Source organism: Nerophis ophidion, unplaced genomic scaffold (assembly GCF_033978795.1).
Source record: "Nerophis ophidion isolate RoL-2023_Sa unplaced genomic scaffold, RoL_Noph_v1.0 HiC_scaffold_77, whole genome shotgun sequence".
Taxonomy (NCBI): domain Eukaryota; kingdom Metazoa; phylum Chordata; class Actinopteri; order Syngnathiformes; family Syngnathidae; genus Nerophis; species Nerophis ophidion.
In genome coordinates, this window is record NW_026906999.1 from 197866 (window position 1) to 219903 (window position 22038).

General features: G+C 32.3%; 1 protein-coding gene across 1 annotated transcript in view; it reads left to right on the top strand.

The window, feature by feature from the left end:
- Positions 1-22038, top strand: part of LOC133547175 (oocyte zinc finger protein XlCOF8.4-like) — a 119030-nt gene that overhangs the window by 30419 nt on the left and 66573 nt on the right. The gene's annotated exons all lie outside the window — the stretch shown is intronic.

Sequence of the window (22038 nt, forward strand, 5' to 3'; positions counted from 1 at the left end):
ATTATAATCAAGTAACATCTCAAAGAACGGATCTTCATTTCCATCCTTGAAATCTACCTCACCTTGTCCCAAGGCTGTGTACTGAACGAACGTAGACGAAATCATACGCGTAATTAGTGATCTTATCAGCGGAATCACACAAACTGACAAGACAAACAATAGAGCTAAGACCACTAGCATAATCGTCCCAATTTGCATTATCCACGAACGCCAGTTTGCTACTCAGGACGGATCCACCACAAAATCTTCTCCTATTGCGTCTCGCAGAGAAGTCAAATTCTGAATACCCTGCGAAATGACGGAATCATCTCCAGTATTGTCTGGAATGTACGTACAGCACCATGAATTCAGCATAGCACAAACTCCTCCGACGCTCGCTACCAAATGGTCTAATACTATACGATTTTGCAAAGTCACTGCCCGTAACGCCTTCATTTCCACTCTGCTCGCCTCCGTAATAGTAACTGTCCAATTTACAAAACCTGAAAACCGATATTTCAGCGTCTCCATTCTAAGCATGAGTTTCCCCACACCCGGCTGTGGAAACAATGACAATGCCACCTTTTCTCCTGGTGTCCAAAGTTCAAGATCTGCAGGCACATTTGTACCCCAAATCGCATCATGGGGTGCATACTCACGCTTACCCCTATGACTCGGAACAGCTGACACAATGTAAGAGTGGTCAGCAGCTGTTATCATAGCACAACGGCCCATCCAATTCTATGGCAATCTAACATAAACGTTAAAGCCACAAAGCCACAGAACATCCTCCTGAGGCCGCGTGCCAGTTTGATCTGTAAAATAGGGAGAACAGCCCCCTCCTTGCGCAGCCTGTGAAATGTTCAAACTAGTGTTACCGTGATATGTAGTGCATGAACTAGTCACGTTTAAACAATACATCAGTGGAATTTGTCCCATCTGCACTGGCGGCTCTCTAAGGCTCCAAGATACCGCATAACACGCACATTTCATACCCGGCCTAATATAAACTGGACCAAAAAGCACATTCGTATCATTATCGGACCACAGATCATAAAAATCTAACTTCGGATCTTCAAGCGAAGACAAAGGTGTCCCCGTATGCGCTTTAACCGTATCATTCAGATTTGCTGCAAAAAGGTATAACACATCCTGGGAAAATATCTATAACCCTCCATTACAGGCTTAGGTGTGACATGTGGATTGGACGCCGCTATAGGCATATATGTACAGACATAGCAGTTTGAGACATTATGTGAGTCCGCTACACATTTGTCCTGGTGATTTTGGCCCTCAGCGCCTTCACTTGTGTCTGCAAACTAGTAGTGTTTCTCTAAAGATGTGATGCGAGGGAGGTGTGTGTAACCCTCGTCTCTGCAGCCGCGGATCCTGCCGTAGGAGCCAAAAGCGATTTTACAGCTCCTCACTCCTCTGGGGCCACCGCTACAGGGCCCGAAATCGCCTTGCATTGCGAAGCGTGGACCCACGTCGGCCGTTCTTCCACTTTCACTGCAGTGTGGGTGACGAGGAGAACTTGGAACGGGCCGAGCCAGCGTCGTTGTTTCCAGCTCTTCCGTCTGAAGTTCTTGTTAAGCACGAAGTCGCCCGGCACAATGGTGGGTAGAGGATGATCCGCTCGCCCCGGAAGCGCCAAAGAGACTTGCCTTCGAATATTAGCAAAACACTTTGTTAAAGATATACAATATCTTACCAGTGTTATGGGTCACACTCCTGCTTCCTCTCTTCCTGCTATGTCTCCTCCTGCTGGGCGTCCGGACAAGCACACCACGGGCCACTGCCACATGTGCTCTCCGCTGCGTGCGTGCCTCCTCGCACCTGCAAACACTTACCAAACTACACACCTGCCTGTGATGAGCGAGCTGCCTTCAAGAGCAGACGCAGCCTGAGATCCGACGCGAGAACGTAGCTTCACGTACCCAGTACAGTAAGCCCACACGTATCTAGCTCCTCTGCATGTGCAAACTATCTCCCAGTGCTCCTTCCCTGTTGTGCTCATTGTCCCCTGTGTTGTGTCGTCTTCCAGCCTCCCGCCATCCTTCCTTGTCGTCGAGTTGTGTGTCTCGTCACCTTGGACCTCCCGTGGATTTTCCCTTGCCTTCCTGGACATCGACCCCACGCCTGCCTAACGACCACGAAACCAAGCTCCTGCCCTTGACCACCTGCCTGCTCCCCGACGTTCGATTCCGCCTTGCTCCTTGCTAGACTTCCGCCTGGATCCCAACACGCATCCTCAACACCCTCTGGCAACCATACTCAGATAAGTCTCACACTTCGTCACACTACATCTCTTTGGTTAAATACACATCTCACTCACACACTAAACTGTCATTAAATACGCTGACAGCTAACGACGTCATCGTTCCTCTGCCGTCTTCTTCTCCCGTTGTACCGTCACAACCAGTCCGTCTTCACACAGGGTCGTCTCAATTGGCGGTTCTAATGGTCCTATCCCCACATTAGGTGGGACTGCAAACAGAATCTCAAAAGGTGACAGGTTATGACGCGTGCACACCCGCATACGCATGTACATGACAACTATCCGCAAACATTTAGGCCAGCTGAGCTTAGTCTCTTCACAACATTTGGCAAGTTTTAATTGAATTGTTCCGTTTTCTCTTTCAACAGCACCTCCGGATTGTGATGGTAGCTGCAATGAGTTCTCAAATCAATTTGCAAATAATCAGACAATTGCTGTATCACCTCATTTACAAAATGTGAACCATTGTCACTCCATAACTTCTTCGGAATGCCCCACTTTGCCACAATTTCAGTTAAAAGTGCTTTTGCCACTGCAGCGGAAGAAGCATGTTTCGCTGGGAAGGCTTCTACACATTTTGAAAACATATCAACCATCACTAGACAATATTTTTTCCCTTCACTGGGTGTAAGTTCAATGAAATCCATCATGACATGCTCAAAAGCCCTACTAGGCGGTGGGTGTGCTGCTTGTGGTAATGGTCTAAGTTTACCTGGATTATTTTGAGCACAAATCAAACAACTTTTACAGAGATGTTCTGTGAAAGCGTAAAAGCCCTTAGTAAACCAGAATTGCTGTACTGCTGGACACATCCCTCCCTTTGACACATGGTCCAACCCATCACTCAATTTCACATAACAATCAAACAAGCGTTTAGGAAGACAAGGCTTCCCATCCATCCATTCATTTTCTGCCGCTTATTCCCTTTGGGGTCGCGGGGGGCGCTGGTGCTTATCTCAGCTACAATCGGGCGGAAGGCGGGGTACACCCTGGACAAGTCACCACCGCATCGCAGGGCCAACACAGATAGACAGACAACATTCATACAAAGCTTCAGGCGTCAGGGCCAAACCCGGCTCCATCCCGGAAAACAGCACCAGAATTAGCCCATGCCTGTCGTTCCTCGCCCACAAACAACTCGCCGCTTGCGCCAACAAGGAGGAAATCTCAGTCGGAGAAGTCACCGCAGTCAAAGTCAGGTGTGCGTCATACTTTTCGTCAGTCGGAGATGCTAATTGCACCGAACGTAGCAAATGAATTTTTGCCGCATAATTAATCCGATATGCATCAACTGATTGTGAATAGAATACATTTTTTCCCGCGTGCACACGGTTGCCAATCCTTTGCCAATAAACAGTCATGCATAAAAGGATTTAAATCCCGCCAATTATCAGATTTAGCTTTTGCTATCGGAATGTGCGGACTGGAATTTTCAACATGATCCAATATTTCTTGTGATGGAGTTAATTTTACTGCAACTGCACATTTGCATCCATCGAAATAGACGTCATTAATAAACAAACTATCATTCAAACCATGATAGAATGAAGCTTCATATTCTTGGTCCGGACCTTCGTGAACATGTGACACACAATACATGCTTTCAGATTCAATTCTGTCAGATACTGGATTCAAACAGGGTGATATTGTGCTCTCTAGATCCTGCAAAGCAGTGGTCGTTACCCACCACTGATAGATATAGAGCGGACAATTCACCTCCAATGAGACAAAATTCGACCCATTTGCATTCCTCTCCACTTTGAGGCCTTCTGGCATCGGAGTGATTCCGATACCCCATTTTAACATTAAATCACGACCCAACAGATTGATTGGACAAAGATCAGACATTAAAAACAAATGTTTTGTTGTCATTGTACAATCAGCCGTCGCCCATGTACAACGAATTGGTATTGAAAACTTTTCAAGACAGTTTGCCCACTCGCACTAGTGGAAAACATAGTTCTACCACTCAATTTTGTAGAGAATTCACTCGTTTGAATTACGCTGTTTGTCGCTCCAGAATCGACAAGAAACGTCAATGACCTTCCACCCACATCACACACAATCATCGGCATTTTCTTATAGGCTAAGTCCTCACAAAAAGCATACGTCCCAATCATTGGCTGTTCACGCTCTTCTAATTCCCTAATTCTGTCCTGCACCTTAGCAAGCAGCAATGTATCAGTAAAAGCAAGTGCGTCTTCGTTGCGGTTAGCGGTTAGTATGGTGTTGTCGTGAGAGGGTGTGGGTGCAACACTTATCTGTTTCGTTGTCTCAGGTCCCGAGCCGGTCAGTCAATCTGAATTGTTTCTGAGTTGGCCTCCATCCGCTCTGCCCCAATAGTCCCGCTGTCCATCCCGTTTATTCTCAGGACAGTCTCGCCTCCAGTGACCTTCCTTTCCGCACGTGAAACAATAGTTACGGCCACGTCCATCTTTCTTCTTGCCTCCATCCCGCGTTCATTTCACAGTGGCAGTCCTCAAAGTGTTCAAAAATCAGTCCTTGGTGGGGTCCCACAAGTCCCCCATGTCCCAAAAATGCAAAAAAATGAATAAAAAAAACAGGGGCCGGATTTGGACCCTGGCGTGCCATAGCTTGGACACCTATTTCAAAAATTGCCCCCGGCCGGGTATCTTTTCCTTGGAGTTCATAGAGAGCAAATCCAGCAGAAAATTGGCATTTTAAACAAAGAGAGGGAGTTTGGAGGGGGCAAAACTTCCCACGTGCACCTCTGCTGCTATCTTTGCCAACTGCTCCGGTCCCAGATGCACCAGCAGAAGTTTTTGTATTTCTGCTCCTGTGGGACGCCATGCCCGACAGAAAGCCTGGAATGCGGCTGCAAGCGCGTCTCCACCTCTGTGTGGTGACGGCCAGTCTCTGATCGCTTCACGCATTTCCTGGTCCATCTGGTGTAAGACCAAAGCGGGAGTCCCTTGCGGTCCTGGATATTCCATCATCGGAGCCTGGAAGGTTCTGCCACTTCTCAGAGTCCTGCCAGCACTGTCCTCACTCAGAGACATTTTATTCACTTCGTTGGTCACATGTTGAATTGATGAGCCCGATGCTCCTTGATTGTCATCCTGATGTGAGTGGGAGGACCCCGCCGGGGCTGCTGCGCCGTGCCCCGAGACTGCCCGCTGGTAGTTAGTGGGCGGAAACGGCGTTGTGAGGGGTAGAGTTGGGAGCTGCTGAAGCTGGAGCTGGAGGGGTGACATCGGCGGGTGCTGTTGTTGGTGCTGGTGCTGCTGTTGCTGTTGCTGCTGCTGCTGCTGCTGGTCGTAGTGCGGGGGCAGAGTGGGGTAAAGTGGCGTCCAGTCCTCAGAAACCCTTCGACTGCGACTCAGGCCCTGAGATTGGCTCGAAAACAGAGTACTGGGAAAAATATCGGTTGCAAGATCGATCTTTTCTTTATTTTCTGCTTCACTCATCTAATGTTTCTTTATGTTGTTCAAACAATTCAAATCTTTCACACCCACAGTCTTTCCCTTTCGCATGTTGACCTCTTGTAGCGCTAACTTTTCTTTAATTTTACTCAATTGATTCATCCTAAATGAACCAGTCTTGGGAAATCCCAATTCATTCACCCATACTTTCACACACATTAGGGCTCCCTCTACATATTTTCTTTCATTGTGCACATACATGGGAAATCACAATCAAATACCTCAGGCTTAACTTTCCTGGACTACATATTCGAGCTTGTTTTAATTTTCCGCTCTTTTTGTTTAAACTTAACATACTAAAATGTGTGTTGTTTCTTCCGGCCTCTAACCGGGCATACACTCACGGCCTTATAGACACTGTTAATCATCGGGACTCTAACCCATTAAAATTTATGACGAGACGGCTCCAACCCTAAATCCGTGTTATTTCTTCCGGCCTCTAACCGGGCATATAGATACGTTTTTAGGAAGACACGGCTACTTTCATTGGGACTCCAACCCGGCATTAAAATCGGGACTCTAACCCAGGGACTCTAACCCAGTGCTACATTTTGGGACTCTAACCCAGCGCTACAATTGGGACTCTAACCCAGGGACTCTAACCCAGCGCTACAATTGGGACTCTAACCCAGGGACTCTAACCCAGTGCTACAATTGGGACTCTAACCCATTGACTCTAACCCAGCGCTACAATTGGGACTCTAACCCAGGGACTCTAACCCAGTGCTACAATTGGGACTCTAACCCAGGGACTCTAACCCAGCGCTACAATTGGGACTCTAACCCAGGGACTCTAACCCAGTGCTACAATTGGGACTCTAACCCAGGGACTCTAACCCAGCGCTACAATTGGGACTCTAACCCAGGGACTCTAACCCAGCGCTACATTTTGGGACTCTAACCCATTGACTCTAACCCAGCGCTACATTTTGGGACTCCAACCCAGGGACTCTAACCCAGCGCTACATTTTGGGACTCTAACCCAGGGACTCTAACCCAGTGCTACGATTGGGACTCTAACCCATTGACTCTAACCCAGCGCTACATTTTGGGACTCTAACCCAGGGACTCTAACCCAGCGCTACATTTTGGGACTCTAACCCAGGGACTCTAACCCAGCGCTACATTTTGGGACTCTAACCCAGGGACTCTAACCCAGCGCTACATTTTGGGACTCTAACCCAGGGACTCTAACCCGGCATTAAAAATCGTAGGGAGACGGAAAAAGAACGGCTAATTTCCCATGTATGAAACATATAAATCACTCAAGCTTTGTCACACAAAAAAACCTTTTGTGGAATCGTCTTTTGTTTGAAATTCAAATGTCAGAGATTCGTCTTAAAATTTCAGTCAGGATGATTCAATTAATTTACCGTTACGATGTTGCAGCGGGTTAAACGTGATCTCGAAGAGACGGCCGTCCGATTCGCAGGGGCCTCGAAAACTCTCCCGTCCTTTCAAATTTCTGGGAAGGAGAAGTCAGCTTTTTTGTGCTGCCGGGTTGATTAGTCCATTTCAGCGGCCTCTGCCAACGGGAACAGCGATCTTCTTGGGATCCCGCTTCTGCACACCAACTTGTCGTGGAAATTTCTTAAAGACAATCCTTTAGTGACAAATAGCTTTAAAATAATTTATCAAAGTAACAAACAAATAATAACAAGCTTTGCAAAGCGAGACCAAACCAGAACGACACATCCGTTCGTTCCAGCTTGTTCTAAATCTTTTAGAATATGTCATGACAATTATACATTCTCAGAAGTCCCACCCTCCATGCTCATTTACATACAGTACACCAGTGGAATGAATACCCAAAGTCCTGTGAAGAAGGAGAGGGTGTCGTTTGCCCAGAAGGGGAGGGGGGTCACTCGGGAAAGGGCAACAGTTTAGCAGGGGGGGGTACCAGGGAGAGAAAACACACATGTCCAGGTCAACTAAAGTCCACATGTCACATCAAAGACACAGGAGCCAGACCTTGATCAGATAAGAGATCTCCTGCTGAGTGTCACATTTCTGAGTTTAATAAACAACTTTTGGTACCCAGTTCAAAGAAAATCATCTATTTAAACGAGTATAAGTATTTTTTTTATCACACTGTCCTAGGTAAATACATTATAATAATAATAATGGATTAGATTTATATCGCGCTTTTCTATTATTAGATACTCAAAGCGCTCACAGAAAAGTGGGAACCCATCATTCATTCACACGATGGTGGTGGTAAGCTACATCTGTAGCCACAGCTGCCCTGGGGTAGACTGACGGAAGCGTGGCTGCCAGTTTGCACCTACGGCCCCTCCGACCACCACCTATCATTCATTCATCATCTATTCACAAGTGTGAGCGGCACCGGGGGCAAGGGTGAAGTGTCCTGCCCAAGGACACAAGGGCAGCGATTTGGATGTCAATAGGTGGGAAGCGAACCTGCAACCCTCAGGTTTCTGGCACGGCCGCTCTACCCACTACGCCATGCCGCCCCCAACTGCCAACCACATGTACTCTGCCTCACATGTGGATAAAGCAACAGTAGCTTGTTTTCTTGTTTTCCATGAGATTAGAGAGCTACCTCCGCTTAGACTAGCACAATAACCTGATGTGCTTCTCCTGTCAGACACATCTGAAGCCCAGTCAGCGTCACTGTACACTCTCAATCCCACTTTTTCACTTTCATTTCTTTTGAAACATAACTTGTTTTCTGCTGTACCTTTGAGGTATCTAAAGACATATTTTACTGTGTTGGCTCAGCAAAGTGATGGGATAACTTCCTGACCACAAAACTTCTGTCTGGACGTGTGCATGTGGACAAGTAAATTAGGCTTCCAACTGCCTCCCTGAACCTTCTTTGATCTGTCGTTTTGTCTGCAACATCTGTGTACTCTAGTTTTGGTTCACATGGAGTCTCTCTGGACTTGCAATTTTGCATTTCAAATCTCTCTAAGATGTTGTGAACATATCTCTCTTGAGACATTGTGACTTTACCATTTGTTTGGTCAAAATCTATTCCCAGAAAATGTTTCAATTTTCCTAGATCCTTCATTTTGAATCTTTCAGTGAGCATCATTTTCACACTGTTGAGTACACCATTGTTTTTAGATGCTATGATGAGATGGTCTACCCATACTAGTAAAATCACGTTCTCATAATACTTCTCTCGTAAGTACACACAATGATCAGCAGCATTTTGTACAACACCATTCTCAGTTAGACATGTGTGCAACATAGCATTCCAATTTCTACCGGACTGTTTCAAGCCGTAGAGAGACTTGTGCAATTTACACACTAGCTTTTCACCTGTGACTGATTCTTTGTCGTAGCCTTCTGGCTGTTCGATATAAATTTCACAATCGATCGGAGCGTGAAGATAAGCAGTCTTCACATCAAGCCGGTGCAGCACTAGCTCCTCTTGTGCCGCCTTTTGCATGATCACCCTCACACTTGTCATGTCTGCTGTGGGTGAAAATGTCTCTTTGTAGTCAGTTCCCTTTTCTGACTGTAGCCTTTCGCTACGAACCTCGCTTTGTATTTATCTGTTCCGTCAATGTCACTCTTGAGGCCATAGACCCATTTTCCCCCCACTGTCTGGTGGCAAATGGGTGAGGGTAAAGGTGTCGTTTTCCTCCAGTGACTTTACCTCATCATCCATAGCATTTTTCCACTGCCCTGATTTGTTTGACATTATCGCTTCCTTGTAGGTTTGAGGAATGTCACATACTGCTCTGTAGCAAGAGTCCACGCATGTTACAAATTTGTCCAATGTATCCTCAGTATCAAAGTCCTGTAAGTGAACCGGCCTCCTCCGGGTTCGTGGTGGGTTCCTTCTGTTTACAGTGTCAGGGACTCTGTGCGTTCAGTCTGTTCAGGTAAAGTCTCAGAAACACCCTGTAAACCTTGATCTGGTACATTTTCAACCTTGTCATCATCAACACAAATTTCTCTTTCATTAACCCTGGGGTTTACATCACCATACCCCGTGTATGACTCACATGTTTGTGTTTCTTTTTCTGTTGCAGTTTTGGTTGTGAATTTTACCAATCTGTGTTTCTGAACTTTCTCTTGTTCTGGGTAGTACACTAGGTAGTCTGGGCAGTTTTTATCATAACCCACAAAAACACCCTGCTCACACCTGGAGTCTAGCTTGCCCTTGGCTTGTTGCTGGTAAGCATAGCACACTGATCTAAATGTTTGCATTTTGGAAATGTTTGGTTCTTTCCCTACGAACAACTCGTATGGCGTTTTCTGTGTACGCCTAGAGTAGCATCTGTTCCGTACAAAGGCTGCCGTCTGTACAGCGTAGTTCAACAGGTAAGTTACTTTCTAGCAGTAAGCGTCTACCCATCTCATGAAGGGTTCTCCACCCTCTCTAGGCCGTGCCATTTTAGTGTGGTGAATAGGGTGAAGACGTTTCATGTCTAATCCTATTCTTTATTAACAGTGCCTGGAACTCTTTGCTTGTATACTCAGAAGCATTATCTGATCTGATGCACCGAACCTCACTGTATGGTGCTACGTCAGCTAAGAACCGTTCTGTTGCGAGACCTGCATTACTCTTAGACCTTAGAAAGTACACCATCATGGTACCAGAATAGTCATCAGTAAATATTTGTGCATATTTGTGACCATTGATGCTAGGCGTTTGCATGAGACCGGCTAGGTCAGTGTGGACTAGCTCCAAGGGTTTCTTAGCCCACCTGTCAGGCTCCTTGTTTCTCGTCTGGGTAAATTTGCCTTTTGTGCACACTTCACATAATTGTGCTGGTTTAGCCACACTCCCTATTATCTCCATGCCTCTCACTACACCTTATAATTTCTGCACATCTTCATAATTACAATGGCCCAACATTTCATGCCAGGTTTGTACATCATGACACACTTTACATTGATCAATATCAGTTTGAACAGTAGGCAAGTAATACAGATGACCACTTTGGTGTATGTCAAACCTGCTACCGTCCCTTGTGACCATGCGATTGTCCCCTTTCTCGAAGGTGATCGTCGCTCCTCCATTTGTGGCACGCGGCACGGAAAATATGTCATGTGGATATGTGGGTATCATTATTTAATATTTATACACTAAACATGTATTTAATATTAATACACTAAACATATTTAATTATGTACTAATTATATATTTAATATTCATACAGTATACATGTATTTTTTTAAACATGTATCTAATATGTATACACTAAACATGTATTTAATATCAATACGCTGGACATGTATTTAATATTAATACACTGAACATGTATTTAATAATCATATACTAAACGTATATGTAATTATACACTAATCATATATTTAATATTCATACAGTAAACATGTATTTATTATCCTCTAAATAAGGCACACTTGGAAATAATGAATTTCTTTATGTGTGCAGTTGCGGCAGAAGTCCACAGGAGGGCGCACGTTCCCTCTTAATAAGTCTGCCCCCCCACATAAGTTATGACCTAGGTTTATCGACCAGCCCTATTGGCCTTTTTCCTTCTTCTTTTTTTACTTTTATTTTTATTTATTTTTTTACATAAGTTAGGTTTCTCATACACGTATATTCATACACTAAAGATGTATTTAATATTAATACATTAAACATGTATTTAATATTCATACACTAAACATGTATTCAATATTCATACACTAAACATGTATTTAATATTCATACACTAAACATGTATTTAATATTATACACTAAACATGTATTTAATATTAATACAAAAACATGTATTTAATGTTCATAAACTAAACATATATTTAATATTAATACACTAAACATATATTTAATATTTATACACTAAACATGTATTTAATATTCATACACTAAACATGCATTTAATATTTATACATTAAATATGTATTTATTATTTATACACTGAACATGTATTTAATATTAATTAACTAAACATGTATTTAATATTTATACACTAAACATGTATTTAATATTAATACACTTAACATGTATTTAATATTCATACACTAAACATGCATTTAATATTTATACATTACATATGTATTTATTATTTATACACTGAACATGTATTTAATATTAATTAACTAAACATGTTTTTAATATTTATACACTAAACATGTATTTAATATTTATACAAAAAACATGTATTTAATATTTATACACTAAACATGTATTTAATATTTTTACATTAAATATATATGTATTATTTATACACTGAACATGTATTTAATATTGATTCACCAAGCATGTATTTAATATTAATTAACTAAACATGTATTTAATATTCATACACTAAACATATATTTAATATTTATACAAAAACATGTATTTAATATGAATACACTAAACATGTATTTAATATTTTTACACTAAACGTGTATTTAATATTTATACACTAAACATGTATTTAATATTTATACATTAAATATGTATTTATTATTTATACACTGAACATGTATTTAATATTTATACAAAAAAGATATATTTAATATTTATACACTAAACATGCATTTACTATTCATACACTAAACATGTATTTAATTTTAATAAACTAAACATATATTTAATATTAATACACTAAACATGTATTTAATATTATAAACTAAACATGTATTTAATATTTATACACTAAACATGTATTTAATATTCATACACTAAACATGTATTCTATATTAATACACTAAACATGTATTTAATATTAATACACTAAACATGTATTTAATATTCATTCAGTAAACATGTAGTTATTATTCTTACACTTAATATGTATTTAATATTAATACAAAAACATGTATTTAATTTTAATAAACTAAACATCTATTTAATATTAATACACTAAACATGTATTTAATATTTTTACACTAAACGAGTATTTAATATTTATACACTAAAAGTGTATTTAATATTTATACACTAAACATGTATTTAATATTTATACACTAAACATGTATTTAATATTCATACACTAAACATGTATTTAATATTAATACACTGAACATGTATTTAATAATCATATACTAAACGTATATGTAATCATATACTAATCATATATTTAATATTCATACAGTAAACATGTATTTATTATCCTCTAAATAAGGCACACTTGGAAATAATGAATTTCTTTATATGTGCAGTTGCGGCAGAAGTCCACAGGAGGGCGCACGTTCCCTCTTAATAAGTCCGGTCCTCTCCGTCTCTCTCTCTCTCTTTTTCCTTTTTTTTATTTCTTTTATTTTTTTTTACATAAGTTTGGTTTCTCATACACTTATATTTATACACTAAACATGTATTTAATATTAATACACTAAACATGTATTTAATATTCATGAAATAAACATGTATTTAATATTCATACACTAAACATGTATTTAATATTAATACACTAAACATATATTGAATTATATACCAATTATATATATTAATACAGTATACATGTATTTTTTAAACATGTATTTAATATTAATACAAAAACATGTATTTAATTTTAATAAACTAAACATATATTTAATATTAATGCACTAAACATGTGTTTAATATTCATACACTAAACATGTATTTAATATTTTTACACTAAACGTGTATTTAATATTCATACACTAAACATGTATTTAATATTTATACACTAAACATGCATTTAATATTTTTACACTAAACGTGTATTTAATATTTATACACTAAACATGTATTTAATATTTTTACACTAAACGTGTATTTAATATTTATACATTAAATATGTATTTATTATTTATACACTGAACATGTATTTAATATTTATACAAAAAAGATATATTTAATATTTATACACTAAACATGCATTTACTATTCATACACTAAACATGTATTTAATTTTAATAAACTAAACATATATTTAATATTAATACACTAAACATGTATTTAATATTATAAACTAAACATGTATTTAATATTTATACACTAAACATGTATTTAATATTCATACACTAAACATGTATTTTATATTAATACACTAAACATGTATTTAATATTCATTCAGTAAACATGTAGTTATTATTCTTACACTTAATATGTATTTAATATTAATACAAAAACATGTATTTAATTTTAATAAACTAAACATCTATTTAATATTAATACACTAAACATGTATTTAATATTTTTACACTAAACGAGTATTTAATATTTATACACTAAAAGTGTATTTAATATTTATACACTAAACATGTATTTAATATTAATACACTAAACATGTATTTAATATTCATACACTAAACATGTATTTAATATTAATACACTGAACATGTATTTAATAATCATATACTAAACGTATATGTAATCATATACTAATCATATATTTAATATTCATACAGTAAACATGTATTTATTATCCTCTAAATAAGGCACACTTGGAAATAATGAATTTCTTTATATGTGCAGTTGCGGCAGAAGTCCACAGGAGGGCGCACGTTCCCTCTTAATATGCCCGGTCCTCTCCGTCTCTCTCTCTCTCTTTCCTTTTTTTTTGTTTCTTTTATTTTTTTTACATAATTTTGGTTTCTCATACACTTATATTTATACACTAAACATGTATTTAATATTAATACACTAAACATGTATTTAATATTCATGAAATAAACATGTATTTAATATTCATACACTAAACATGTATTTAATATTAATACACTAAACATATATTGAATTATATACCAATTATATATATTAATACAGTATACATGTATTTTTTAAACATGTATTTAATATTAATACAAAAACATGTATTTAATTTTAATAAACTAAACATCTATTTAATATTAATGCACTAAACATGTGTTTAATATTTATACACTAAACATGTATTTAATATTCATACACTAAACATGTATTTAATATTTATAAACTAAACATGTATTTAATATTAATACACTAAACATGTATTTAATATCAATACACTAAACGTGTATTTAATAATTATACACTAAACTTGTATTTAATATTCATACACTAAACATGTATTTAATATTAATACACTAAACATGTATTTAATATTTTCACACTAAACTTGTATTTAATATTAATACACTAAACATGTATTTAATATTTATACACTAAACATGTATTTAATATTAATACAAAACATGTATTTAATTTTAATAAACTAAACATATATTTTATATTTATACACTAAACATATATTTAATATTAATACACTAAACATGTATTTAATATTTTCACACTAAACTTGTATTTAATATTCATACACTAAACATGTATTTAATATTAATACACTAAACATGTATTTAATATTTTCACACTAAACTTGTATTTAATATTAATACACTAAACATGTATTTAATATTTATACACTAAACATGTATTTAATATTTATACACTAAACATGTATTTAATATTAATACAAAACATGTATTTAATTTTAATAAACTAAACATATATTTTATATTTATACACTAAACATATATTTAATATTAATACACTAAACATTTTTTTAATATTTTCACACTAAACTTGTATTTAATATTCATACACTAAACATGTATTTAATATTAATACACTAAACATGTATTTAATATTTTCACACTAAACTTGTATTTAATATTAATACACTAAACATGTATTTAATATTTATACACTAAACATGTATTTAATATTAATACAAAACATGTATTTAATTTTAATAAACTAAACATACATTTTATATTTATACACTAAACATTTATTTGATATTCATCTACTAAACATGTATATAATATTAATACACTAAATATGTATTTATTATTGATCCACTAAACATGTATTTAATATTCATGAACTAAAAAATTATTTAATATTCATACACTAAACATGTATTTAATATTCATACACTAAACATGTATTCAATTTTAATAAACTAAACATGTATTTAATATTAATACACTAAACATGTATTTAATATTTATACACTAAACGTGTATTTAATATTTATACACTAAAAGTGTATTTAATATTTATACACTAAACATGTATTTAATATTCATATACTAAACATGTATTTAATATTAATACACTAAACATGTATTTAATATTTATATACTAAACATATATTTAATATTAATAAAAAAAACATGTATTTAATTTTAATGAACTAAATATATATTTAATATTAATACACTAAACATGTATTTAATATTAATACACTAAACCTGTATTTAATATTTATACACTAAACATGTATTCAATATTAATACAAAACATGTATTTAATTTTAATAAACTAAACACATATTTAATATTAATACACTAAACATGTATTTAATATTTATACACTAAACATGTATTTAATATTAATACACTAAATATGTTTTTATTATTTATCCACCAAACATGTATTTAATATTCATAAACTAAACATGTATTTAATATTCATACACTAAACATGTATTTAATATTAATACACTAAACCTGTATTTAATATTTATACACTAAACATGTATTTAATATTAATACAAAACATGTATTTAATTTTAATAAACTAAACACATATTTAATATTAATACACTAAACATGTATTTAATATTTATACACTAAACATGTATTTAATATTTATACACTAAACATGTATTTAATATTAATACACTAAATATGTTTTTATTATTTATCCACCAAACATGTATTTAATATTCATAAACTAAACATGTATTTAATATTCATACACTAAACGTGTATTTAATATTAATACAAAAACATGAATACAAGTTTAATAAACTAAACATATATTTAATATTAATACACTAAACATGTATTTAATATTCATATACGAAACATGTATTTAATATTAATACACTGAACATGTATTTAATATTCATACACTAAACATGTATTTAATATTCATACACGAAACATGTATTTAATATTCATACACTAAACATGTATTTAATATTTATACACTAAACATGTATTTAATATTCATACACTAAACATGTATTTAATATTCATACATTAAACATGTATTTGATATTTATAGACTAAACATGTATTTAATATTTATACACTAAACATGTATTTAATATTAATACACTGAACATGTATTTAATAATCATATAATAAACGTATATGTAATCATATACTAATCATATATTTAATATTCATACAGTAAACATGTATTTATTATCCTCTAAATAAGGCACACTTGGAAATAATGAATTTCTTTATGTGTGCAGTTGCGGCAGAAGTCCACAGGAGGGCGCACGTTCCCTCTTAATAAGTCCGGTCCTCTCCGTCTCTCTCTCTCTTTTTCCTTTTTTTTGTTTCTTTTATTTTTTTTACACAAGTTTGGTTTCTCATACACTTATATTTATACACTAAACATGTATTTAATATTTATACACTAAACATGTATTTAATATTAATACACTAAACATGTATTTAACATTTATACACTAAACATGTATTTAATATTAATACAAAAACATGTATTTAATTTTAATAAACTAAACATATATTTAATATTAATAAACTAAACATATTTAATATTAATACACTAAACATGTATTTAATATTCATATACTAAACATGTATTTAACATTTATACACTAATCATGTATTTAGTGGCGCAGTGGAAGAGTGGCCGTGCGCAACCCGAGCGTCCCTGGTTCAATTCCCACCTAGTACCAACCTCGTCACGTCCGTTGTGTCCTGAGCAAGACACTTCACCCTTGCTCCTGATGGGTGCTGGTTGGCGCCTTGCATGGCAGCTCCCTCCATCAGTGTGTGAATGTGTGTGTGAATGGGTAAATGTGGAAGTAGTGTCAAAGCGCTTTGAGTACCTTGAAGGTAGAAAAGCGCTATACAAGTACAACCCATTTATCATTTTATTTATAATATTAATACACTAAACTTGTATTTAATATTAATACAAAAACATGTATTTAATTTTAATAAACTAAACATATATTTAATATTAATACACTAAACATGTATTTAATATTCATACACTAAACATGTAGTTATTATCTATACACTAAACATGTATTTAATATTAATACACTAAACATGTATTTAATATTCATTCAATAAACATGCAGTTATTATTCTTACACTTAATGTGTATTTAATATTAATACAAAAACATGTATTCAATTTTAATAAAGTAAACATATATTTAATATTAATACACTAAACATGTATTTAATATTTTTACACTAAACGTGTATTTAATATTTATACACTAAACATGTATTTAATATTAATACACTAAACATATATTAATTATTAATACACTAAACATGTATTTAATATTTATAAACTAAACATGTATTTAATATGAATACAAAAACATGTATTTAATTTTAATAAACTAAATATATATTTAATATTAAAACACTAAACATGTATTTAATATTTTTACACTAAACGTGTATTTAATATTTACACACTAAACATGTATTTAATATTAATACACTAAACATGTATTTAATATTCATACACTAAAAGTGTATTTAATATGTATACACTAAACATGTATTTCATATTCATACACTAAACATGTATTTAATATTAATACACTGAACATGTATTTAATAATCATATACTAAACGTATATGTAATTATATACTAATCATATATTTAATATTCATACAGTAAACTTGTATTTATTATCCTCTAAATAAGGCACACTTGGAAATAATGAATTCTTTTATGTGTGCAGTTGCGGCAGAAGTCCACAGGAGGGCGCACGTTCCCTCTTAATAAGTCCGGTCCTCTCCGCCTCTCTCTCTCTCGTTTTCCTTTTTTTTTGTTTCTTTTTTTTTTTACATAAGTTTGGTTTCTCATACACTTATATTTATACACTAAACATGTATTTAATATTAATACACTAAACATGTATTTAATATTAATACACTAAACATATATTTAATATTTTTACACTAAACATGTATTTAACATTAATACAAAAACATGTATTTAATTTTAATAAACTAAACATATTAAATATTAATACACTAAACATGTATCTAATATTAATACACTAAACATGTATTTAACATTCATACACCAAACTTGTATTTAATATTCATACACTAAACATGTATTTAATATTAATACACTAAACATGTATTTAATATTCATACACTAAACATGTATTTAATATTAATACACTAAACATGTATTTAATATTCATACACTAAACATGTATTTAATATTAATACACTAAACATGTATTTAATATTTATACACTAAACATGTATTTAATATTCATACACTAAACATGTATTTAATATTAATACACTAAACATGTATTTAATATTTATACACTAAACATGTATTTAATATTCATACACTAAACATGTATTTAATATTCATACACTAAACATGTATTTAATATTAATACACTAAACATGTATTTAATATTTATACACTAAACATGTATTTAATATTCATACACTAAACATGTATTTAATATTAATACACTAAACATGTATTTAATATTTATACACTAAACATGTATTTAATATTAATACACTAAACATGTATTTAATATTTATACACTAAACATGTATTTAATATTCATACAATAAACATGTAGTTATTGTTCTTACACTTAATATGTATTTAATATTAATACAAAAACATGTATTTAATTTTAATAAACTAAACATATATTTAATATTCATACACTAAACATGTATTTAATATTTATACACTAAACATGTATTTAATATTCATACACTAAACATTTAGTTATTATTTATACACTAAAAATGTATTTAATATTCATACACTAACCATGTATTTAATATTTATACACTAAACATGTATTTAATATTCATACACTAAACATGTATTTAATATTAATACAAAAACATGTATTTAATTTTAATAAACTAAACATATATTTAATATTAATACACTAAACATGTATTTAATATTAATACAAAAACATGTATTTAATTTTAATGAAGTAAACATCTATTCAATATTCATACACTAAACATGTATTTAATATTTTTACACTAAACGTGTATTTAATATTTATACACTAAACATGTATTTAATATTAACACACTAAACATGTAGTTATTATTCATACACTAAACATATATTTATTATTAATACACTAAACATGTATTTAATATTTATACACTAAACATGTATTTAATATTAATACAAAAACATGTATTTAATTTTAATGAACTAAATATATATTTAATATTAATACACTAAACATGTATTTAATTAAAATAAACTAAACACATATTTAATATTAAAACACTAAACATGTATTTAATATTTTTACACTAAACGTGTATTTAATATTTATACACTAAACATGTATTTAATATTCATACACTAAACATGTATTTAATATTCATACACTAAAAGTGTATTTATTATTCGTACACTAAACATGTATTTAATATTCATACACTAAACATGTATTTAATATTAATACACTGAACATGTATTTAATAATCATATACTAAACGTATATGTAATCATATACTAATCATATATTTAATATTCATACAGTAAACATGTATTTATTATCCTCTAAATAAGGCACACTTGGAAATAATGAATTTCTTTATGTGTGCAGTTGCGGCAGAAGTCCACAGGAGGGCGCACGTTCCCTCTTAATAAGTCCGGTTTCTCTCCGTCTCTCTATCTCTCTTTTTCCTTTTTTTTTTGTTTCTTTTATTTTTTTTACATAAGTTTGGTTTCTCATACACTTATATTTATACACTAAACATGTATTTAATATTAATACACTAAACATGTATTTAATATTTATACACTAAACATGTATTTAATATTTATACACTAAACATGTATTTAACATTAATACAAAAACATGTATTTAATTTTAATAAACTACACATATTTAATATTAATACACTAAACATGTATTTAACATTTATACACTAAACATGTATTTAATATTAATACACTAAAAATGTATTTAATAGTAATACAAAAACATGTATTTAATTGTAATAAAATAAACATATATTTAATATTAATACACTAAACATGTATTTAACATTTATACACTAAACATGTTTTTAATATTAATACACTAAACATGTATTTAATATTTGTACAAAAACATGTATTTAATTTTAATAAACTAAACATATATTGAATATTAATACATTAAACATGTATTTAATATTCATACACTAAACATGTAGTTATTATTCATACACTAAATATTATTTAATATTTATACACTAAACATGTATTTAATATTAATACACTAAACATGTATTTAATATTAATACAAAAACATGTATTTAATTTTAATAAACTAAACATACATTTAATATTAATACACTAAACATGTATTTAATATTAATACACTAAACATTTATTTAATATTCATACACTAAACATATATTTAATATTAATACAAAAACATGTATTTAAGTTTAATAAACCAAACATATTTAATATTAGTACACTAAACATGTTTTTAATATTAATACACTAAACATGTATTTAATATTATTACAAAAACATGTATTTAATTTTAATAAACTAAACATACATTTAATATTAATACACTAAACATGTATTTAATATTAATACACTAAACATGTATTTATTTTTAATAAACCAAACATATATTTAATATTAATACACCAAACATGTATTTAATATTAATACACTAAACATGTATTTATTATTCATTAACTAAATATGTAGTTATTATTTATACACTAAACATGTATTTAATATTAATACACTAAACATGTATTTAATATTTATACAGTAAACATTTATTTAATATTAATACACTAATCATGTATTTAATATTTATAAACTTAACATGTATTTAATATTTATACAATAAACATGTATTTAATATTTATATACTAAACATGTATTTAATATTCATACATTAAACATGTATTTAATATGTATACACTAAACATATATTTAATATTTATAAACTAAACATGTATTTAATATTCATACACTAAACATGTATTTAATATTAATACACTAAACATGTATTTATTATTCATTAACTAAATATGTAGTTATTATTTATACACTAAACATGTATTTAATATTAATACACTAAACATGTATTTAATATTTATACAGTAAACATTTATTTAATATTAATACACTAAATATGTATTTAATATTTATAAACTTAACATGTATTTAATATTTATACAATAAACATGTATTTAATATTTATATACTAAACATGTATTTAATATTCATACATTAAACATGTATTTAATATGTATACACTAAACATATATTTAATATTTATAAACTAAACATGTATTTAATATTCATACACTAAACATGTATTTAATATTAATACACTAAACATGTATTTATTATTCATTAACTAAATATGTAGTTATTATTTATACACTAAACATG